This window comes from Apodemus sylvaticus, chromosome 10 (assembly GCF_947179515.1).
Source record: "Apodemus sylvaticus chromosome 10, mApoSyl1.1, whole genome shotgun sequence".
NCBI lineage: Eukaryota > Metazoa > Chordata > Mammalia > Rodentia > Muridae > Apodemus > Apodemus sylvaticus.
In genome coordinates, this window is record NC_067481.1 from 47,161,855 (window position 1) to 47,186,534 (window position 24,680).

The 24,680-nt window shown below is 46.2% G+C and overlaps 1 protein-coding gene and 1 pseudogene across 1 annotated transcript in view; one reads left to right on the forward strand and one right to left on the reverse strand.

Annotated features, from left to right (window-relative positions):
- Abr (ABR activator of RhoGEF and GTPase) overlaps positions 1-24,680 on the forward strand; it is a 195,972-nt gene that overhangs the window by 20,871 nt on the left and 150,421 nt on the right. The gene's annotated exons all lie outside the window — the stretch shown is intronic.
- Positions 1,965-2,808, reverse strand: LOC127695202 (60S ribosomal protein L12-like; annotated as a pseudogene).

Below are 24,680 nucleotides of genomic sequence, written 5' to 3' on the forward strand. Positions count from 1 at the left end.
AACGAAATATCACACACAGTCACTAAAATGGTGGGGAGCAGGCATCTTCTTGCTCTGAGGGTGGCCCCTAGCCTTGGTTTGCCCTTTGGGTCTCAAACAGCTTTCTCTGTCCCCTAAATCATTTCCACAGCTACACTCTAGCTGTCTATACACCCCAGAAGAGGGCATCAGATCTCATTATAGATGGTTATGAGCCACTGTGTGGTTGCTGGGATTTGAACTCAGGACCTTCAGAAGAACAGTCAGTGTTCTTAACCGCCGAGCCATCTCTCCAGCCCATGATTGGCCTTCTTAATATCTTGACTGAAGCTCGGAGAAAACTCTGTGCTGCACTTAGATAAGGCGATCTCATTTGTAGCTCCAGCCAAGGAGCTGGACTGGACAACAACTCCAGTCAAAGCCCTTATCTTTCTATCTTGATTTAACACCTGTGTCATTCTGCCTTGCTTAGAGTTGGTAATATAGTTAGATACTGGCTCCTGGTGGTAACTGCCAGGCTGCACACCTTTGAAAAATGTCTCCCCTGCCTATCAGTTAGGAGATTTACTTACTTACTCCTCTGTAGGTCGGTTCTGAGACAGGGTTTCCTTGCAGAGCCTAGGCTGCCCTCTAACTTGTTGTGAACCTAATTCGGCCTCTCAAGAACCAGGACTACCATTTGTGGAACCGTGCCAGGTGTGTAATGTGCTGAGCTCAGAGACTGTGTGATCACTGTCCTGTGTTGTAGGCATATACTCCACCAACTGAGGGACATTCCCATCCTCAGTTACGACGATTGAAGAAGTGGTTCTGCCTCTTCATGCCTGGTTTTATCTGTGCAATGGATGCATCAGTAGCTCTATCTTCTGGAGAGTCGTACAACTGAATATGTGAACCCTTGGGAAGCCTTCAGCACAGACCTGACATATAGCAAGCCACTTGTGTATTGCCAGCATCTGCTGGAGCATCGTTTACCACCTCTCTACCTGTTAAGTATTTTCTGATTAACCTGAAAGAAAGATGGAGGAGGTTACTAAACCATTATTGTTCCTCTACCTCTGAAATATTCTAGACAGAACTGATAAGAGGCCAGAGAGAGCTGGCTCAGATGTTAGGGTGCTTCCTGTTCAAGAGGACAGATTTCTGATCGAAGCACCCATGCAACATGCCAGGGGTTTGGTGTACATCTGTAGCCCCAGCTCTAAGTAAGGGTGGAGGCAGGAGGATCACTGGGGCATCACTGGGGCATGCTGGCACCGATGCCATCTTCTGGCCTCCGAATTGTCTCTGTCTTTCTTTGTGTACTCTCTGTCTCTTTCACATACACCTGCACACACAGAGACAAGTAAATGAATACATTTTAAAAATTAATTGCATGTTAAATCATCTGTAAAAACAATATAAGGAAGGAGTTTCAGGAGCTGGCGAGACAGGTAAAGGCACTCGCTGCCAAGCCTGCCAGCTTGACTTTGACTCCCAAGCCTCAGGGTGGACGGAGAGGACTGACTCCTGTAAGTTGCCCTCCAGCCTCTGCATGGGCCTTTCCCCAAATGAGTGAGTGAACAATGTGAGTTTTTTTATAGCAGCTTCCTAGCCAGCATGATGGCACACATGCCTGCCTGTAATGATGCACAGCCAGAATCCCAGCACCTGAAAGGCTGAGGCAAGAGATTTACAGTGTGGTTTTTTTTTTAATTTTTATTTTATGTATATGGGTGAGTTTTACCTACAAATATGTCTGTGTGTTCCATGTCTGGTGCCTGAAGAGACCACCTTCAGAGTTGTGAGCTTTGAGGCTAGCCTGGGCTACAAGTGAGGTCCTATCTTAAAAAACTGAATGAATGGACAAATTTCTTGTGTCTGGCCCCTTTGAATAGAAAGATATGGAGTCTCAGTCTCTCTCTGTCTTCCTCTGTCCTGCCTGTCTCTGTATAATTTTTTGGGACAGGTGATCTTTTATTGAAACTCTTTTCTCTTGTTACTTCTTAACTAGCTGGACTTCCCACGGCACCATTGCTGATGTCTTCTATGATGTCCTTAGGGTGGTGCCCTCACATTGCTATCCACAGATCGTGAAGTACCCAGGATCTCCTAGATAGTTCCAGAAAGTTCTGTGCCTAAAATCTGGTGATACAGATGTGCTCTTGCACACCTTTAATACCAGCACTCAGGAGGCAGAGATAGGAGGATCTCTGTGACTGCGAAGTCAGCCTGATGTATATGGCAAGCTCCAGGATAGCCAGAGTTACACAGAGAGGACTTAGCTCAGAAAAGAAAAACAAAATAAAAAACAAAACCACAAAACACACACACACACACACACACACACACACACACACACGCGCGGCGCGCGCATGCACACACGCACACACGCACGCGCGCGCGCGCGCACACACACACACACGCACACATGCACACAAACAAAACAAAACTCCAAACTGGGGATGTGTCTGTTGGTCAGTGTTGACAATCTCATCAAAAGTGACAATTTCACTCTTTTATGTATTTCTGCTTCTTCCTTGTCTTTTTTGGTGGTTCCTCGAGGGCTCTGATGATAAGGGCAGAGGCAGAAGGTACCACCTCAGTCTGGGCCTGTCCTGAGTAGTCACTTTCACTGTAATTCTTCAACATCTCCAATTCTGTCCTGGTGATGTGATCACTTTTTTTTGTAGTGAGGAGGGAGAGGCAGACCCAGGGGACCAATCTAGGGGTCAAGGTGGATGTGGCACTGGAGACTTCTTCTGTGCACTTCAGGCGCATGACTTTGATCTCATTGTGGTCAAACGTGGATGGCATGGTAGAGGCAGCTGGTGTTGGATGAATCAAGATTTGGGACTACTGAGGAAAGAATGTGTGTGGGTAAATTTTTAAAATTTTAAAAATTATTTATTGCCAGGCGGTGGTGGCCCACATCTGTAATCCCAGCACTCTGGGAGGCAGAGGCAGGAGGATTTCTGAGTTCGAGGCCAGCCTGGTCTACAGAGTGAGTTCCAGGACAGCCAGGGCTACACAGAGAAACCCTGTCTTGAAAAAAAAATCCCCAAAACAAAAAAAATATTTATTAATTTCATGGGTGTGCATGTGAGTGGAGGTGGAGGTCAGAGGACCTCTGGAATTTGGTTGTCTTTCCACCTGGGGTCAGGTCACCAGGTACTACTGAGCTGTCACACTACTCCCTCCGCTTTAAATGAGTCTTCTCTTGTCGTCCATGCTGGAGTGGATCTTCCAGCCTCAAGAAGCTGTGTTTTTCTGCATCTGCCTTTTGAGTTGCTGGCACTATAGGCGTGTGCCCCAGAACCAGGCTCTGGAATCTGTATTTTTATCCAGCCCACGGTATTCTGAAAAGCCAAGTCCAGCCACCAAGGTTTGGCAGGCTTTCCTAAGGTTGCTGTCAGGTGGTAATGAATGTCTAGTGAGTTTAAATATAGGTCCCTTTCTGCCCCCACAATTCAAAGGTTGATATGGAAAAGAAGCCAAAAAAAGAAAGAAAGAAAGAAAGAAAGAAAGAAAGAAAGAAAGAAAGAAAGAAAGAAAGAAAGAAAGAAAGAAAGAGAAAAAGGGCACTAATTTTCATAAGAACTTGAAGCATTCTAAGCAGAGCGGGGAGAGAAAGTTCTTTTTGAGTTGTGTGTAACTAGATAAGACATTGCTAGACAGCTGACAAAATAACCCATCTGTGTTTGGAGCCAGTGAACAGAAGGAGCCCATGGTGACCTTTCGCTCCAAAGAAAACAAAGTGGCCCAAAGCCGAGTGGCACTTGAACAATGGCACCAAGTTTTTTCAGAGTTACTGTTTCCAGTCCCTTGACTCATGCAGCTGACCCTTTCCTGTCCCCAGATAGTCACTGTAGAGTTCGACAGCCTCCTGTTCAACTTCTGTGTATATACTTACGTGATTTCCCATGGCTGAGCTCCAGGGAAGGGAGGGGGTTCTGGTGTAAGAGTCATATCTTTCTCTCCAGGTGACAAGTGACAACCTTGTAGTACTCCAATGTAACTGAGCTCCTGACCTCTCAGTCCTTTAACTTCTGTGTCTGTTTTTGCCTCGTTCAGAGAAAAGAGTCTTTGTTAATTTAGATGTGGGTGGTGTGGAAAGTGTGTGTGTGGTGTTCAGGAGTGGGGACCTCTGTAGTTAAGACTGCTTTGCTGCGGTTTCTCAGTTTGCTGAATTTACAGATAGTTGGGCGTATCTGCTGGACTTTGGTTAAGTGGAGCCTTTCCTGATGTTTTTAAAAACCATTCTGAAGTGCTTATAGCCTCCAATCCAATCAATAAAAAGGTCAACAAAAGCCTTTTCCTAGAGACCTCAGTGTTGACGGAGGAACCAAACCACCATGAATCAGAAGGTTAAGAGAGAAGGATGTAGGCAGTAAAACACACCCACGTCAGTGTAGGTCCAGAGAGGAAAGCATTGTCTGTGCGACTTTATGACCCAAGGGAAATCAATTCTGGGCTACCATAAACCACTCATATCTATGAAAGGGATGGCGGCACCATTAACCCAAACATCGCTGATCTCTGTGCACCCCAAGGGAAAGAGTCCAACTATACTGCTTCAGGGACTGGGAGTCCGCCCGTGGGCAGGTTGGTGAATGGCACACACTGCGTAAATGCTGACCACAGAGGCCATACTAAGGGCATACGTGCAGACCACAAGCTAAGGGATTGCCTTCTCTAACTCAGTTGCATGACTCAAGGTTCCTCTTTATATACACCTGGCAACCGCCGCTGTTTAAAAGGTGAGCAATGACAACAGATGGCACGCCTTTGCTGGCTGCCCAGTGGGCACAGGAGTGGGAGCACCATCTTTCCCACATCCTTTGGCTTGTTGCCGTATTTCTTCAGCTCCAGTGTCCACATGCAGAAAACCCAGCAGTCTCCTCCCGAAGCCACGATAATAAAGGAAGCCACATCAGGGCTGATGTTCTCCTAGGTTGGCAGAGAACTTGATCTTGTCAATAGCCAGCCACTTCTTGCCAGAAGGGTTCTGAGACTTCCTTTCATAGGGCGGCAAGTTTTGGTGGTGTGTGCTGTTGGGAAACCCAGCATAGGCAGCCATTCCTAGAGAAAGTATCGATTCCTCTGTGCTTAGGCAGCTCAGATGCCCCGAATTGCTGCTCTGCACACCCCTTCTCCAGATTCCAGGTCCGGCTGTCTGCCACGTGACAGGCTATCCGGGTCAGCCTAGCAGAGCAGCTTCTAGCATCCACCTCATTCTTGGCACCTGATACTCTCAGAACACTTTTTAAGAAACCCTTAGAACTCAGTGGGTCTGCTCACATCTCTTTCCTAGGCAGAAGCTGGGAAGGCATTCTGAGAGCAGTGGCCCCAAAATGGTTCATTGTCTAAGAGGTATGACCCAAGGAATTTTAAAGCTACAAGGTTATCCTTACAAGATCTCTTCCAGCTCCCAGGTTCTCGGTGGAAAAAAGGCACAGGAAATAACTCTAATTCCTGGCAGGGTACCTTAGTTTTTATTATTCCAAGCAATATTACAGTGAGAAGCCATGTATGGTGTAAAAACATGGGCCACACAAATGAATGTTTTCTTTAAAAAAAAAACAGTATTGAGATATGTGTGGGACTAGAGAAATGGTTCAGCTGGTAAGAGTTCTTGCTCTTGCTGTTCTTCCAAAGGACCTGGGTTAGTTCCCAGCATCCATAAGATGGCTCACAACTGCCTGTAACTCCTGTTCCCGGAGATCTGATGTCCTCTATAGTGGGCATCAGAAACACTCATGGTACATATACACACATGCAAGCAGATACTTACATACATGAAATAAAATCTACACTGTTAGGGCTGAGCGGTTTTTTCAAGACAGGGTTTCTCTGTATAGCCCTGGCTGTCCTGGAACTCACTCTGTCGACCAGGCTGGCCTCGAACTCAGAAATCCGCCTGCCTCTGCCTCCCAGAGTGCTGGGATTACAGGCGTGTGCCACCACCGCCCAGCTTTTTTTTTTTTTTTTTATTTCTATAATTTTAAAGTAGAAATACATGTTGACTTTTCGCAAATGCTTCGCTCAAACATGTTGGGATGTTCATGTGCTTTTTTGTTCTTAATCTGTTAATGTTGTAGATTGCACAGATTCTCAAATGTGGAATAAGGGTTAATTCCTGGGATGAGGAGCTGGAGGAATGGCTCATCAGTTAAGAACTCTGCTCTGCTCTTTCGGGGACCAAATTCAGTTCCCACCGCCCATGCTAGGTGGTATAAAATCAACTCCAGAGGCTCTGACACCTCTGGCCTCCGTGAACACCTGCACTCACCTGCACATACCCACATGCAGATACACACCTACACTCAATTAAAAATAATAAAAATAAATCTTTAAAAAAAAAGATCTGGCAGCCAGCTGTGGTGTCATAGTCCTTTGCTCCCAGCCTCAGGGTTGATTTGGTGAGGTAAGTGCTTGCTTGCCTTGCAAGCATGAGGTCTTCAGTATCTGTGTAAAAGCCAGAAATGGCAGTACAAGCCTGTAACCAAAACAGGAAAAAGTTAAAATGAAGATCTCAGTTTTGTGGTTGGAGGCTGGATTTATACTTTTAGTAATTCTCCCAAGTGCTGGAAGATCTGTTTCAAAACTCAACATGTCAGGGCTAGAGAGATGGCTCAGTGGTTAAGAGTGCTTGGTGCTCTTTCAGAAGATCCAGAGCAGCCCATTACAGGCAGCTCACAAATGCTGTAACCCCAGTTCCAGAGGGTCTGGTTTTGTTTTTGGCTTCTGGGAGCACTCCCTCTCATACTGTTTCATTTGCTTTCTCACTTAAATAAAGATAATTTTAAAATGCACTAATGGAGCTGGAGCAGTGGTTAAAACACTGTCTGTATTGGGCAGTGGTGGTATACTCCTTTAAATCCAGCATAGCAGAGGTGGGTGAATCTCTGAGTTCAAGGTCAGCCTGGTCTATAGAGTTTCAGGACTTCCAAAGCTACACAGAGAAAACCAAAAACCAAAAAGGAAAACAAACAAACAAACAAACAAACAAACAAAAACAAACAAACATTAGTTGTTCTTCCAAAGGACCTGGATTCAGTTCCCAACAACTCCGTATCTACATGGTGCCTCACAAGCACCTGTAAGTGCAGTTTTAGGGGATCTGACACCCTCTCAGGTTTTCTAGGGTCCCACACACATGCACATGTGCATAGACATAGATGCAAGCACAGCACTCAGACACATAAAATAATTTAAATTGTTTTTGTTTTTTGAGACAGGGTTTCTATGTGTAGTCCTGGCTGTCCTAGAACTCACTCTGTAGACCAGGCTGGCCTTTAATTCAATTCTGTCTGCCTCTGCCTCCCAAGCACTGGGATTAAAGGCATGCATTCAAGCTGTTAAAAAAAAGTTTTAAGTCAACATTTGACAGTTGTGTAGAAAGCCCTTTACTTAACGCCTGAGTTATTCAATATATACTAAAAATTTTTGGTATAAAACATGTCAGTTCTCAATTCCCCTAATTCCCCTGCCAGGGAGCTTTAAGTTAATGTGTGTTGTCCATTGTTTATCCTTTATTCTGTTCTTTTATGGCACACCAAAAAGGATTTGTATCTAATTTGTGCACTGTTTGATTTATACAAAAGCATAAGGGACAATTGCTATTTTTATTAGTTTTGGTTTTTTGTTTTTGTTTTGTTGCTGTTGTTGTTGTTGTTGTTGTTGTTGTTGTTTTAAGACAGGGTTTCACTATATAGCCCTGGCTGTCCTGGAACTCACTCTGTAGGCCAGGTTGGCTTCGAACTCAGAAATCTGCCTGCCTCTGCCTCCCAAGTGCTGGGATTACAGGCGTGTGCTACCACCGCCTGGCTTGTTTTTGTTTTTTGTTTTCTTTTGGATTTGATTTTTTTCGAGACAGAGTTTCTCTGTATAGCCCTGGCTGTCCTGGAACTTACTCTGTAGACCAGGCTGGCCTTGAACTCAGAAATCTGCCTGCCTCTGCCTCCCAGAGTGCTGGGATTACAGGCCTGCACCACCACTGCCCAGCTTGTTTTTGTTTTTTAAGACAAGGTCTTATTACCGTGTCCAGGCTAACCTGAACTCCCTATGTAGCATGGGCCAGGCCTTAAGCTTCTAGTCCTTCTGCCTCAGCTTCCAGAATGCCTGGGTTAAGAGCACTACCACCCCGGTGAAAGGTTCCTGTTAGAAACCTGCTTCATAAAAGAGAAAACTGAGCCCTGAGGTAGCATACTAATGGTCCATCTTCTCATCTTGAAGAGCTGGTTCCTGTTTGAGAAGTAGTTTACAGTTCTTGCAAACATATGAAGGAGACTTGCTCAGAAGAATATTTCGTGTGTGGCTGCATGTGTTTTATCCACTTCCCAACAACTCAGAGCTGCCCGAGTAGATTAGGCTGGACAGCCCTCTGCCAGCTCTGGCATTACAGACTCACCACCATGCCCAAGGGCTTTACATTTGTAAGGAAAGCACTAATGACCCTGCTGTCTCCCTGACCCCAGGAGTACAGTGCTTAAAAACTAAGATTGATCTGAGGCAGAGAGACACTGGTTGAGTCTCTCAACCCTGCTTCACATCCTTTCAGAGACCTGAGCTGGGTGTGGCCTTGCCTAATTTGAGTTTCCAGCCGACCTTGCTTGGATATTAGCCTTTCTCTTTTTTTCCTAGCTTCCTCCAGGAAAGATTATACAAGATGGTTTACTCCAACATGCCTCTAGCAGAAATCACAGATTCAGGTAACAGCAGAGTGAGCTGTAGGAGAGGATGTGGGCTGGCCCTGCTCCTGGGCAGCTGGACTAGGGCTGTGCCTTCTCTTGCCTCCGCTCAGGAATTTGGCAGCCGATCTTGCACTGGAGGGTAGATAATGAAACTATTTATTTTAAAGCCAAACAAAGAGTTAAGTCTGGTGTCATCTCCCGCTTCGGCCAGCACCTCCTGGAATGCCCCTTGCTACTGGCCTGCTGGCCATCAGGATGGGAGATGGCCCGGTGTACCTCCTTTATCTGCAGCATGTGCTTCCCTAAGAAGGTTGCTGCAGCGGCCTCTTAGGAAGGATCTGTATTTGCATCTCGACCACTATCTAAACCCCTGAAACCAGGGCAACTTCCCCCAGCAGTGTGCAGCAATAGGGCTTCTCATTTGATGCTAGACTAATCTTGCGTGCAAAAGAAGGCAATTCTGCTTGCCCTCAATCGCCCACTGTGGATGCAGGATTTTATGTTGAAATGGCTCAGGGCCTTCACAGGACCAGGACCACCTTGCCTCCCTACTTTGCTAAGGAGCCACTCGCTGGCCCTGCTGGTGTTGGAAGTGATAGCCAAGGAGTCCCCCTTGACCGGGGGACCTGACACTGACCAGGGCAAGTGGAGAACCTAGCCTCAACAAAACCCCACAAAAAAACAAGAAATTGTCAACATGGTCATCGACACCTGTAATTGGGTGTGTGTGGCATGGGCAGTGTCTCCCTACAGAGGCCAGAGGCATTGGACACCCCTGGAGCTGGCGTTACAGGCAGTTATGAGCTGCCCTATGTGGATGCTAAACTCAGGTCCTCTGCAAGAGCAGTCTGTGTCTCTGATCTCAGTTTTTTCCATCCCCAGTGCTGGAGGATGCCTATGCAGGTGTCTTTTATCAGTTACCTCATCTGTCCTCTTAGCCATCTCAGTGAGCTAGCTAGCACTGCTGTGTGTGTGTGTGTGTGTGTGCAGATGCATGTCTCCAGTGCATGTGAGTGCAGATGCTCAAGGAGAACCAAAGAAGCCAGACCCCCTGGAGCTGGAGTTTCAAGTGGCAGTGAGCTACCCAAAACTGGTTCTGAGAAGTTGGGTCCTGTGATGGTTTGGATGAGAACGGCCCTCCTTGACTCAAGTATTGGGATGCTTAGTCTCTAGTTAGTGGAACTGTTTGGAAAGGTGTGGTCATGTTGGAGGAGGTGTGTCATTGGGGATGGATGCTCCAGTTAGCCCTTCTTCTGCCTGGGTGTTTGTAGATCACTACATGAGCTCTCAGCGACTGCTCCACAGTCAGGCCTGCCTGCCTGCCTGCTGCCATACTCCACCAGGATAGTCATGGACTCAACCTCTGAAACTGTAAGTTCCAGTGACCTTTTTCTGTAAATTGCCTTGGTTATAGTATCTTGTTACAACATTAAAACACTAAGACAGTTCCTCTGCAAGAACAGTATGTGCTCTCTTAACCATTGAGCAATCTTTCCAGCCTCCCCCTGACACTTTTGAAGAGGGAATCTTGGTTACAGTTAACATTGCTGTGTTGAAACACCATGACCAAAAGCAACTGGGGGAGGAAAGGGTTTATTTGGCTTATACATCCTGAATCACAGTTCATTGAGGGAGGCCAAGGCAGGAACTCACACTGAGTAGGAATCTGGAATCCGGAGCTGATACAGAGGAGTGCTATTTACTGGCTTGCTCCTAATAGCTTGCTCAACCTGCTTATAGAACCCAGGCCACTATCCCAAGGTGTCCCCAACCACAATGGACTGGGCCCTCTTATCACTCACTAAGTAAGAAAGTGTCCTATAGGCTTGCCCAGAGCTTGGTCTTTTGGAGGCATTTTTTCAATTGAGGTTTCTTCCTCTTAAATTACTTTATCTTGTGTCAAATTGACATAAAACTAACCAGGTTGGGACAGTAGAAGAAAAGGTACTATTCTTATTCCTTTTTAAAAAAAAGATTTATTTATTATAAGTACACTGTAGCTGTCCTCAGACACTCCAGAAAAGGGAGTCAGATCTTATTACGGATAGTTGTGGGTTACCATGCAGTTGCTGGGATTTGAACTCAGGACCTTCGGAAGAGCAGTCAGAGCTCTAGACTGCTGAGCCATCTCTCCAGCCCCTATTCTTATTCTTATAATAATAATAATTGTTATTATTATTATTGTGTGTGTACACATGTGTGTACACATACTATGGTGTTCATGTGCAGGTCAAAGAATAGCTATGGAGTCTTGTTTTTTTACCTTTATGTAGGTTCTGGGGATTAAACTTTGGTCATCATGATTAAGTGGCCATCACTTTTGCCTGCTGAGCCATCTCTCCAGTCCTGTTATCCTTATTTGGCAGCAAATGAAATCAAAGTTCAGTTGATTTTACCCAGAGACAGCACAGCAGGTCTTGAGTCTTGATACAGTTTCTTACCCACATCTGAGCTACACTGTTAAACTCTGCGGCAGAGGCAGCAGCAGCAACAGCAGCCGGACCCTAGCTCAGTGAAGGGATTATAAACAGCTGTAAGAGATGCCCAGCACGTGATGCACCTGCTTTTAAGAATAAAGAAACTAACAGTTTTTACCTGAGTACAAGGATTGTAAATTCCTGACTTGGGAGTGAGGATGGGAAAGGAACATTTTAACAAGATTGCCTGATGTCTGGGCACAAGCTGGGCTGTGGCATTCCCAGCCTATTACTGAAGTTTTATCAGTAACCACACTAGCAATATTGTGTCCTATGCCTCATTATCATAGGTGAATTGGCTTGGACATTCATTTTTCACTGCTATAGAACTTGGGTAGCTGGGTTGGTGGATACTGCTGATTTTATCATGATTGTGTGGAGGCTTCTGAAGTCAGAAATGCTGAGCTAATTGAGGTAGTATATACCTGTTTGAGTGTTTTAAAACCAGCATTTGGTAGGTAAAGGCAGGGAGATCTCTGTGAGTTTGAGGCCAACCTGATCAACATAGTGAGTTCTGGGCCAAACAGAGCAGCATAGTGAGACCCTGTCTTTAAAAATAAATAATATAATAATATAATATATTATATTATACATGCCTGCTGTCCTAGAGCTAGGGAGGCCGAAGCAGGTAGATCATGAGTTTGCGGCCAGCCTGGGCTATGTGAGGCTCTGTCTTTAAAAAAGTAAAATAAGATTAAATTGGAAATGCTTATGAAGTAGTTACTTGGAATGACTAGCTAGAAGCCCAAGGCTCTCTCTCCCAGAGTTTCCCAATGACTGTGCCCAGAATATCTTGGAAATGTGAAGACATAAAGTTCCCCTAGTCTCATCTCATCTCTGACCATTATTAAGAGCTTAGTCAACCGAGTGTTGTGCGTGTGATGTCACTTGCTGTGTGTACCACAGAGTGATAGTCTGGAAGGTATCTCTACCTTCTGCTCCCCTCGGCTGAGGACTGAGGTTTGTGTGGTAGATCAAGCCTCTTTCATAGCAGTGCTTCCTGTACCCCTCTCTCTGTTTCCACTGCTGAAAAGCTAATGCTGCTGACGCAGCCCTTGCTGGGGCAAGTTGACAGTCTTGACAAGTGGACAGCAGAAGGCTTTCCCCCAGTTAAATGCTAAAACGTTGAATTTCTAGCCCAAAGGAAGGAATAGCTAAGGCTCCATCAGGAATAGTTCTTGGCTTCTTATCAGGGAACATGGCAACTCAGACCTTATCCCTTGTGACCTGGGACAGCATTGAAAAATCCAGCCATGCTTCTCACCCCAGACACATCTTACACCATGAGCAAACTAGAGTTCCTATACATGGTCTCATTTTTGTGTTTGTGGCCAAACAGGCCCTGAACAAAGTGAGGTCATTTCTCATATAGGTAGAAATCACCTTGCTCAGTGAAATAGGACAGTCAAACAAAATGAAGGAGAATGGATCTACCAGTGATCAGGCTGAGAAACTCCAGGGCCATCTGCAGAACCACTCTGACTTCAAGTGTGCAGTGACCCTGTTGTGTACTAAGTGGGGTGGTGCATTGAGTCATAGTTTGCTTTTAGTGTCTAAAAGATTTCCCCTCAGTGGCAGGGCTTTGTGTGTTATTAGGCAAGCTCTATTACTAAGCTGCATTCCCATCCCCCTTCAAAAGGAATTTTTATTGTGATTCAATGACTTTTACAACAGAGAAAATTAAATTACTGTATAAACATGTAGTTAAGACAATTCTGGATGGGGGGTGCTGAGATGGCTCAGTGGATAGAGGCACTTGCCTGCTGCCCTGATGACACGAGTTTGGTCCTTTGATCCTACAAGGTGGCAGGAGAGAACCAACTCCTTCTTTTAAAAAATATTTTATTTCTTTATCATATATATATGATGAGTACACTGTAGCTGTCTTCAGATACACCAGAAAAGGGCATCAGATCCCATCTCAGATGGTTGTGAGCCACCATGTGGTTGCTAGGAATTGAACTCAGGACCTCTGGAAGAGCAGTCTGTGCTTTTAACTGCTGAGCCATCTCTCCAGCCCAAGAACCAACTCCTAAGGGCCCTCTGACCTCTGTGTGCACACCTACACACATACAAAAAAATTTAGTAAGAATAAAATATATTTTAAATAAGGGGGTTGGATGTATAGCTCAGTGGTAGAACATTTGTCCAAAAGCACAAATTTACAACGCCACAAAAATGAAACTCCCTGTGACCTCCCGGTGATACATGGAGTACGAATGAAAACGAGCAAATGACAGGATGCTAATTGTGGTGTGGCTTCTGAGCCAGCAGCTTAGTTGTTCTGGGTGGCAGGACCTTGGCACATTTTTTTCTGTCCCTGACACCTGCAGAGTTGGAGACAGGTTTTGTTTCCCAAAACAAGGCATTTGTAACCCTGATAATCTCTAAGTCATTTTTGCACCTTCCCTGGCTTGCTTAGAAGAGTGAGGGTCTGGTCCTTGCGCTTGGACACAGACACCTTTGCTTGTAGAATCAGGTGAGTCATATAGAAAGTCAGCTTGTTTGTATCTTGGGGCCATGATAGTCTTTGGCAAGGGAAGAGTCTCTTCCTTTTTTGGTCCTGAAGTCACACTGGAAATCTTCAGCAGCTCAGCTGTGGCCAGATGTGCCCATGGGTACTGGTGTTGGGGTTAGTGGTCTTTGCAGAAGTCAAGGTTCCTGTCGGGCCTGGGAGGAAGTGTGGCCTGTGTGCGTGTACAGCTAGCTGTGTGTGTGGCTCTGAGAGAGTGAACATCTCTGTGGCAGCTTCCTCTTCTTGGCTTAACTATGGTGGGAGACGAAGAGGGCCTTTTTTACTAAAACAACCCTGACACCCCGGTGAAATACAGCTTCGCTCTCCTAAAGGGCCCTCTGAAGAACTAACCCAAGCATTGAGGCTCTGGTCAGCCAGATGCAACAGCAGCACAAGTCCCTGTCTCCTCAGCCTGCAGAAGGCTTTGATCTCATGGTCTTAGGACACATTCGCCCCAAAAGTTAGAGGCTGAGGGGAAGAGAAGACTTGGAGCCCAGGGCCAACTGAGTATGTAAAGGAAAGGAGCCCAGCAGCCGCCTTCTGAACTCTCTCGCTGCCTCTGCTGATCTCCCAGGGGAGCCAAAGGGAGGGATGCTGGCTATGGGAAGGCACTACCCACAGTTTAGAGCTAGAACAGGATCCAGGGAAGACTTCCTAGCATCCTCCCTCCCTCTGCTGGTAGCCTGTGGCTACCATCATGTGATAAACATGTGGCTTCCTAGGAGAGAAGCTTGCCCAATCACACTAGGAAACTGGGAGACAATCAAGTGTGGCACAAAAAGAATTACGCAATGAGCTGTCTAGAAGACTTTGGGTTTTGAGAAGGGAACCAGGTTTCCTCTGAGTCATGTCTGTGTCTGAGGAGGCCCCGAGAGAGCGTGAACTTTGAGTGGTCAAGAGACCAGTATTGTACTGTCCTCTGCCTGTCAGATAAAAATTGGGCATCAGATTGGCCTGCTCTGGCAGAGGCAGGGAGGGGCAGATTTGAGAACCAGGATATCGTTTCATCACCTCAGAGTAGATCAGGGCCTGTGTCCTGATTGCTCTGAATTATCCACCTTAACACGCTCCCTGGGCGCAGGGGGCGGGGCTGCTGCTCCTAAAGCAGGAACTCCCAAGCACTGCACAGGGCTCCTGCCCAGAAGGCTCTGCAAGGGAACTGACATGCTTCAGCCTTTGTGTTTCCACTTCCCATGGGGCAGGTTCTCTGAAGCACAGCTGTACCTCCTAAGGAAAGTGAGTCACATGGTGACATTCTCCCAGGACGTCCGGCATCCCTGTTGAGAACACTGAACAGAGAATGTTCTAGAAAGTTCAACCTTTGGCAACAGAGGCATGGAATTTGGGAAGGGGGCTGGCTGAGGCAAGATATGGAGCTATTAGCTCAGTTTCCTCCTGTGTTCCTCTGAGATGCTTTTTCTCAAAATGTTCATTGTGGGACGGGTTAGACGGCTCAGCTAACAAGTGCTCACTGTGCAAGCCTAGTGACTGAATCCAGCCTTCAGAACCTACAGTGGAGGGAGAGAACTGACACCCAAAAGTCATCCTCTGATCCCTGGAATGTATGGTGACACCTGTCTACCCACCCACACATCACTCCCACACAGACACAGGCACACTATAAGAAATTAAAATATTCCTTACATGGGCTGGCAGTGTACTTAGTGACCCTGGATTTTATCTACAGTAACAAAAAAGAAACATTTTTTTTACTTTATAATTCTTTCTTAGTTGAGCCTGTGTCAGGTTAGGGCTGCCTATGTGAAAGAGATGCCTAGAGTCTAGTTAGCCCCAAAGTCATTAAGTGCCCTTACCACCAGGGACCCTCTAGACACAGGCTTCACATCAGAAGACTTCACAGAGTGTTAGACCTGATTTTAAGGAGAAAACAGGGAAGCCTGTCTTTTGTTCCTTTCTGGCCCTGCCAGTTCCCTTGACAAGCAGCTTAAGGACTCTGCTGGTGCTGGACTTACAGGATGGAGGCACATCCTATAATCCTAGACACAGTGTCTAGGACACAAATCTTGGTGACACTGGGGACATATTAAACTCAAAGGGTTTTTCAGTAAGTGATGCTGAGACAGGAGGATTGCAGATTTGAAGCCAGCTTGGGAGGAGTGGCACTGTAGTCACGAACACACAGCAGCAGTAGATATCTGCATAGTCGTCATGGATAGAGGAGGTGTCCATGAGGCCTCACCCCATCCTGAGGTGCTATTGGTTGTTAATGGTTTCTGTGGAGGGGTGTCATTTTCTTAAGTGATGTAGCCACTAGGGGACAAGAAGGGAAGAAGAATTTGTGCAGAGGAAAAGGAAAGGGGATAACAGAGGGTTGCGGGAAATGAATATCATCACATACATGGTATGTATGCATGGAACTGCCAGAAAATCAAAAAGAAAGAAAATGCAAAAGCCATGCGGATAAGTCCACATCAGCATCCTGTACCCGTGCTGCCTGAAGTACAATTTCTCTCCAGTGATTTATCAGTGGCAGCCAGACCACAGTGTGGCCTTCACTGTACCCTTTGCTGTAAATGTGACCCAGAACCTCTCCTTCTAAGTGGGGAAAATGATTCTGTCTTCCACAAGGGGTGTCACATACTAGAAAGCTGAAAGCAATGTGTTTAACATAGTCACGGTGTCTAGGACATAAATCTTGGTGACACTGCAGACACATTAACTAACGGGCCTTTCAGTAACCAAATAGGGGAAATTGCTCCTAAGGTCAGGAGTACATTGGAGGGGAGAGGTCAGGCCTCTCCTAAGAGCTGCGAATTCTGTTGGTTTTGTTGTAGTTACTTCTCTCTTGCTGTGACAAAATACCATGATTGATTCAACATATAGAAGAAAGTTTGTTGGGAACTTACAGTCTCAGAGGATCACTACATGAAGATCAGGGCAGAGAGCATGGGACTGGAGCTACTATAGTAGCTGAATGTCTCCGCACACATAAACTGTTTACCACATCACTGACACAATAAACATATGTATTTGTAATTGTAATTATTCCACTCTTCTCATTGGCCTTCTATTACTATAATAAAGTTCCTGAGGCAGACTGCTTTATAAAGAAGAGTTTATTTGCCTTACAGCTTTGGAGGTCAGAAGTCCAAACAACATAGGCCAGGTTCTGATGACATCATAGCAGAGGATGTGTGCATCTCTCTCCCCCTTTTCTCTCTCCCTGTCTTTATAAAGCCACTGAGATTCAATCATGAAGCTCTCCTTTAATGGCCCAATTATCCATCAAAGTTCTCTCTTTTGGACTTCTTAACGGAAGGTTTGTCTACAATGTGAAGTCCTGGGTTCAGTTCCTAACACTGCAAACAAACAATAAGACAAAGCAAAGTCCCTAGTTCAAAACTAGAGCTTTGCATGAGTACAAGGGCACAGATCATATTCAAACCATAGCACAGGAGAGGAAAGATAGGACCTAAAGTGAGTTAAATACACCAGAGCAACTTTATTGTAGCAGGGGAGAAACCAGCAAGAACCTGGGATTAAACCCTGGAGGCAGTGGGGATATAGCTCAGCAATAGAGTGCTTACCTACCTAGCATTCACGAAATACTGATACCAACCTTTGTAACACCCAGATGGACAGACAGTCAGACAGACAGACACATGGGTGCATACTCACCTGGAATATAGACCCTGATAGCCTCAGGTGATTTTCTGTGGTAAAGGCTCATTAAATGAACCCTTGCAGACCCCAACAGACCAGGTGAGTCCTGCATTCTCTGGGACTTTATAATTCACTCAGCAGTTCCTGGGGATCCAGGCACGCAGCACTACAGAAGGTCTCCTTAGCCCAGTCCTCCTACTGTTAATCAGACTGCCTGTAGACCCTCTTAAACTAGGTCCTTGAGTGGGCATGAGGCCACAATCTTCTCCCATTACTGAGCTGAAAAGCAAGTCTCTAGTCCGCCTGCTTAGAGGGCTTTGAGAGATGTGAGTACATTATTCAGTCAACTCTGGGAGGCTACCAGCTCTGGCCTAGGCAAAGCAGTTCAGCATCACCCCAGCAACCTGAATCTTCTTCCATAGATTTCCACCCTACTGAAAGTAGAGGTTCAAGCCAAGCAGGCAGCCTCCAGAGACTGTGTTCTTCATGAAAGCAACAGTTCACTTCCCTACTCCAAAACCAAATTGCCTTGCAAATTTGGGACAGGTCTAGGAGAAGGACTCCGGCTTCAGCTTCAGAGCCAGAAATTCCCTTAGTGGGCTGAATCTTTTCTAGGTTTCTATTTTATTTCTATGTTGGAACCTGATTGGGTGAAAAAGAGTGCAGCCTAGGATGTTGGCTGCTTAGCAGGGGAGGCTGTGCATTGGGGAGTTCTTAGTTGGGGCTTCATGTGAGCAGTGAGAGAATAATTAGAGCAGCAATTGTCCTGCCCCAAATCTGATTTTAGGTTCCCCTGGAGTCATTTCAGAGGATGTGGCCACATGTCAGCCATCCAACCCGGACAATTTATTTCCAGTTGGTGGGACCTGGATAGCTAAATATCTATACTGCTCAATTCCGGGTGCTTAGTACCCAGGAACCATTCGTTCATTTGATCCACTATTTAAACAACTTGCTAGGGTTTGCTGAAAAGAGAGCTCACTGTCTAGCAAGAGAATGGTCTTAATTTTTTAGGTTGTTTTTGTTTGTTTGTTTGCTTGTTTTTGTTTTTTAAGACAGGGTTTCTCTGTATAGCCCCAGCTATCCTGGGACTCACTCTGTAGACCAGGCTGGCCTCGAACTCAGAAATCTGCCTGCCTCTGCCTCCCAAGTGCTGGGATTAAAGGCGTGTGCCACCACTGCCCAGCTGGTTTAATTTTTTAAAAAGCCTTTATTTTATGCATATGGGAGTTATGCCTGTGGGTATGTCTTGATACCACGTGTGCCTGGTGCCCCTGGAGGCCAGAAGAGGCTGCTGGATCCTTTGGAACTGGAGTTACAGATGATAGTTAGCCATCATATGGGTGCTGGTGGTCAAATCTGGGCCCCCGGAAGAGCTCATGTGCCCTGAACGTCTGAACCATCTCTCCAGGCCCTGAATGATTTTCAAAGAGCATTAAGGAATTGGAGAGAGAGAAACAGGTCTCCCTGGCTTGGTTGTTAGGGAAAGCCCCTTGGAAACAGTGGTATTTCAGTTTAACACTATAATGTAAGGGATGCTCAGGCAGAGTGGAGGAAGCAGTGTTGGGATTTGTGTTCCTGAGACAGGGTCTTATCTCTGTCAGGCTGGCTTTGTGCTTACAGTGGTCTTCCGGTTTCAGCCTCTCACGTGACGTTATATGAATATGTGCCACCATGCCAGGATAGGGACAGAACATGTCCTTTAACTTTATTTAAAGATTTATTTTAAGTGTATGGGTGTTTTGCCTGTATATATGTGTACCACCTGTGTGCCTGGTGCTGCAGAGGTCAGAAGAGGATATCAGATCCCCTGGATCAGATATTTGTAAACCACCTTGTGGGTGCTAGGAATTGAAGCCACGTCCTCTGCAAGAGCAACAAGTGTTCTTAAATACTAAGCCAACTCTACTGCCCTGAGGACAGAACATTTTAACCAGCTGTGATGGTTTGTATGTGTGTGGCTCAGAGAGTGGCAGGATTAGAAGGTGTGGCCCTGTGGAGTAGGTGTGTCTCTTTGGGTGTGGGCTATCAGACCCTTATCCTAGCTGCTTGGAAGCAAGTATTCTGTTAGCAGCCTCAGATGAAGCTGTAGAACTCTCAGCTCCTCCTGAACCATGCCTTCCTGGATGCTGCCATGTTCCTGCCTTGATGATAATGGACTGAACCTCAGAACCTGTAAGCCAGCCCCAATTAAATGTTGTCCTTATAAGAGTTGCCTTGGTCATGGCATCTATTGACAGCAGTAAAACCCTAAGATAGCAGCTATATCAACCTGTTCGAGTACAGTCAGGCAACTGCAGGAAGTGGGGGTGTGCGTGTGAAGTGATCCACAGGGGTATGCAGGATGGGCCACAGGGCCTGACAGACTATGAAAAAAGAAGGATGGGGGTTAGGGTTGTTTGTATAACTCAGTGGAAGAACACCTGCTTAGCATGCCCAAGACTCAGGGTTTGGTCCCTAAGTTGCTAAAAAAGAGAGATGGTGGTGGTGGTGGTGGAGAATAATGTGCCTTTCTCCAGACACTGATGTAAGTGAGCCTTAAAAAAAAGGTCAACTCTCATGGCATGTGAGAGTTCTCTTACAGCATGCTGTTTGTGGCTTTGAGAAGCAGGGAGACTTCCGTCAGAGCATCAGGTCTATGACATCAGCCTAATGAGCCTGGGGCTGCTCAGACCAAGAGACCCTTGACAACTTTTACTCATTTGCGACCTGTCTCATTCTTTCTCACTTTTCCTCCATTAGGATCTGAGCCACGAGCAGAGGCAAGGGGATCTCCCAGAATTCGAGGCCAGGTTGGTTTTCTACGTGAGTTCTAGGACAACCAGGGCTGTTACACAGAGAAACCCTGTCTCAAAAAAACAAAACAAAACAAAACAAAACAAAACAAAACAAAACAAAAAAAAAACAAAAAACAAAGAAAACAGAGCAACAAAGCCCTTTTTGGTACGGCAATGACAGCTACTCCTTTCAATGACAGCTACTCCTTTCAATGACAGCTACTCCTTTCCCAGTTAAGAACCATTGTCTTATGGTGAGAGGACGAAGTTATGTTCAGCTGTGTCTCAGGTCCCTGTAGCTGGCAAGGAGGGAGGTATGGAAATCTCTTCATTGAAGATGTTACTGGGGCTGGAGAGATGGCTCAGTGGTTAAGAGCACTGACTGCTCTTCTGATGGTCCTGAGTTCAAATCCCAGCAACCACATGGTGGCTCACCAACATCTGTAATGAGATCTGATGCCCTCTTCTGGGGTGTCTGAAGACAGCTACAGTGTACATACACATAATAAATAAATAAACCTTTAGTCTGGAGGGAGCGGGGCTGGAGAGAGAAGAAAAAAGTGTCTGAAAAGAGCTACAGTGTACTTTTACATATAATAAATAAATTTTTTTTAAACCTTTAATTCCAGCACTTGAGAGGCAGAGGCAGGCAGATTTCTGAGTTTGAGGCCAGCCTGGTCTACAGAGTGAGTTCTAGGACAGCCAGGGCTACATAGAGAAACCCTGTCTCCCTGTCTCAAAAAAAAAAAAAAAAGATTTTACTGGAGTTCAGGGCTAGCCTGGTCTATAGAGTGAGTGCCAGGACAGCCAAAGATACTCAAAGAAATCCTAGCTCAAAAAACAAAAACAAAGCAAAACAAAAAACCCAAACAGAACCAAAAAAGATGTTACTGGAGGGGGTGGAAGGTGACTTATCAGTTAAGAGCACTTGCTGTTCTTTCAAAGGACCTGGGTTCATTTCCCAGCACCCACATGTCACTAGGCCAACAACCGCTTGTAACTCTCAGCTCTAAGGGAATCTGGTTTTCTTTTTCTCCTCTCAGCCCCCTCTCTTCCTCCTTTCCTCCCCCCATCCCCCACTCCCCCAACAGGGTTTCTCTGTATAGTCATAGGTATCCTGGAACTCACTGTAGACCAGGCTGGCCTCAAACTCAGAAATCTGCCTGTTTTTGCCTCCCAAGTGCTGGGATTAAAGGCGTGCGCCACCACTGCCTGGAGGGAATCTGTTTTTCAAGGGTGGACGTGCACAGATGCACATGAACAAACACACACACACACACACACACACACACACACACACACACACCTTTCCACATAGATACTTAAGCATATACATAAGTAAAAATAAAAACTACTCTATAAAATAACGTTCCTGGAGGTTTTGTCCGACAGGAGAGTATTCTGCTCACACTCTTGTTCCCCCTGGTCCTCTCAGACTCTGCTCACAATGGTTACCTGTAGACCTAGATAGAGTCTGGTGGAAAAGCTGAGATATGAGTCCAAGTCCTTGGAGGCTGCCTATCTAGAACACCTCGTGTGGCTGAGGTAACACTCTGGCCACCAGATGGCACCCGAGAGTTCCTGTTCTCTGCCGCAGGACCGGTACTAACAGGAATTGACTGCAGAGAGAAGTTGCCTTAAAAGAGGCCTGATGCTTAAAGAGACACTGCCACAGAGCCTCGGGCTGGACCCTTAAATCTATAGAACAGGGCTCTACCACGGCACACACCACTGTCCAGGGTCAGTGGCTTCTTTGTCTTTGCCTTCCTGGGTTTTGAGTCCATCTTCTCAATGGCTCTAAGTCACTGCAACTGTTCCCGGGCCTGAGGGGACTGGGCCAGCAGGGAGGGTGGCGTCAGAGCTCCTGGCAGAGCAGGTTTGGAGCTGGGATGCATCTGCAGAACTCTGGCTGAAGAGTGGGAAGCCCAGCCAGCTCCGGGTAGTGAGGACCACGGGAGGGCAGAGGGCCGGCCTGTGAGCTCTGACCTCTGCTGGACTTGATTCTGCTGCCTTGGAGCTAAGGAGATTGGAGCCTTTGAATTTGATGTCTGGGTTTTTGGGGATTTGAGAATTCTTGTGTCTTCTTCAGGTGGCATCTTTCCATATTCTGATGGGGACTCAGAGGTAAGTAGACTGAGGGAGGGGCTCTAGGCTCCGAGGTAGAGTCTTCTTACTGATTGTAGGAAAAGACATGTTGACCCTCGGGTAGTAAGGGCTGAAAATTGTCAGTTGAGGGTCACTTTGGAAGGTCTCCTCCTCAAATTGCTCTAAGCCAGCTGCTCTACCATGATGCTGACTCTGCTGCTTGGCTGTGTGGATAGGGCCTGGGAAATGTGTGTGTGGTGTGTCCCTGCTGTTGTCTGTCCTTGGGTATTGTTCTGGTATGAGGGAAGCATCAAGAGTGTGATTGTAGTTCTCTATCTACATCAGGGGTACGACCTTTACCGTGACTCAAGCTGACAAAACATCCACAGGGAAATGAGTTGGGTGGGGGGCCTTGAAGGTAGTTTCTGTTGTCTGTAGATCCCACTGTCTTCTGGAAAAGCTAAGAGGGTGGAAAGGGGCAGGAAGGAAGACAGTAAAGGACAGAGTCTTGGACCAAGCTGACTCTCTGACAGGCAACTCATGGGATGCCTGGCCTGGGAAATTTTCTACTTAAATTATTTTAAATTTACATTTATTTGTTTATTGTGTGTGTGTGTGTATGAGAGAGAGAGAGAGAGAGAGAGAGAGAGAGAGAGAGAGAGAGAGAGAGAGCGCCACGGCACTTATGTGGAGGGGAGGTCAGGAGAGATCAGAGGACAGCTTGTGGGGAGTCTGCTGCCTGCCATGTGAGTCCAAAGGATAAAACTCATGATATTCTCAGCCTTGGTAGTGAGCACTGTACCGCTGAGCCCCCCATGGCTCTGGGGGTTTTCTTCTTTCCAGACCTCAGAACAGAAGATGAATTTTTACTACTTTGCTCTACCAAGGAAAAGGAAATGAACTAGGGAGTAAAAACAGGCTACCTGCCAGGCATGGTGACACACATGCCTCTAATCCCAGCGCTTCTCTGTGAGTTCAAGACCAGCCAGGCTTACATAGGGAGACTGACTATGTCAAACAAACAAACAAAAAACCCACCCACACACATACAAGGACACACCAGGAAACAAAAAACCAGGCTATCTCAGAATCTCAGAGAAAGCCAAGTTTATAGTCTTTTAGGGTTAATAAGACACCTGGGGGTCATCTACCTGCCCTTCCTGGGTTCCACCTTCTGCACCTGTGAAAACTGAAGCTGGAAAAGCCCGAGCCTGGCTTAGGCAGGTAAGCAGAGGGTTAGGGACCTGGCCTAACACACTGCCATTGGATAGCTTTCCAGCCTGTCTGAGGCTCATCCGTCCTGTTGTAGTAGATGTGGTTTTGTGTGGGAAATAGTTCTCCTTTTGCTTACTTTGGTGGCCCCGGGAGTTCTGAAATGACACTATCTTGCCTTTTCATGTAGCTCCAATTTCTCCTTCCTTGAGTTGAACGCTTCTTTTATTTATTTGTTCCTTCCTAGGCTAGTATAGCACTACACACATGGACTCTAGGTCCAGAATTGATTCACTTTCAAGTGTCACCATCTGCTGGCTGGCCAGTGGCTTAGCCTTTCTGTGCCTCCATTTCTTTGTCTGTGAAATGGGGCTAATACAGCACCTCTCTTGCTTGCTTGCTTACTGTGAGGATTAGGCCAGAAGAAGCTTATAAAGCGTATAGAACAGCACCCGGCAGCTAGGCATCAATCAATATTTGCTATTGTTAATTTTGATGACCGTATGCATTTTAAAATATTTTTATTTTTATTTCATGAGTGTTTTGCCTGCATGTATATCTGTGCATTGTATATGTGTCTAGTGCCTGCAGAGACCAGAAGAGGGTGTCAGATTCCCTGGAAACTGAAGTTGCAGATGGTTTGAATTAGCATGTGGATGCTAGAAATCAAACTTGGGTCTTCTGAAAAAGCACCATTTCTGCAACCCAGCCTCTGCATTTTATTATTTATTCTCATGTATTACATCCCAACTGCAGTTTCCTCTCCTCAGCTTTTTTTGGGGTCCGGGTGGGGAGTGGGGTAGGATTTGAACTCCTGCCTTAACCTTCAGAGTGGCTGGAGTCACTGCGTGCAGACACTGCTATACCTGGATTAACATGCATTTTTGAATGACAGCTGAGCTTTTGGCAAATACCTGGTATGTGTGAGGTCACATTGTTGTAACAGCACTTTTGGAAGTTTACACACACTGATGCTTCTTGCTTGCCCCAGCAATAGAGACACTTTTCAGTTGTTTGCTAGCAGTGACCACTGGGTGATCAGAGACTTTTGGGTCTTCCCTGTGGTGCAGAGCAAAGCTGTGCTGCTAACCTGAGAAAGGAAGGAGAGTGGAGATACATAGGTTACATCACTGATTTTGCATCCTGGCCAAGTAGTTGGTAGACTTGGCTGTTAGAGAGGCAATGAATAGTACACCCCTGAGTATAAAGGGAAGAGCTGCTGGTCTCCAGAATGGGGTGCATCCCTCTTCCACTGAGCCTCTCAACTTAAGTCTGTGTAACTAACCTCAAATCCTGTGATGAGGGAGGAGCAGGCAGGTAACCATGGACATGGGGA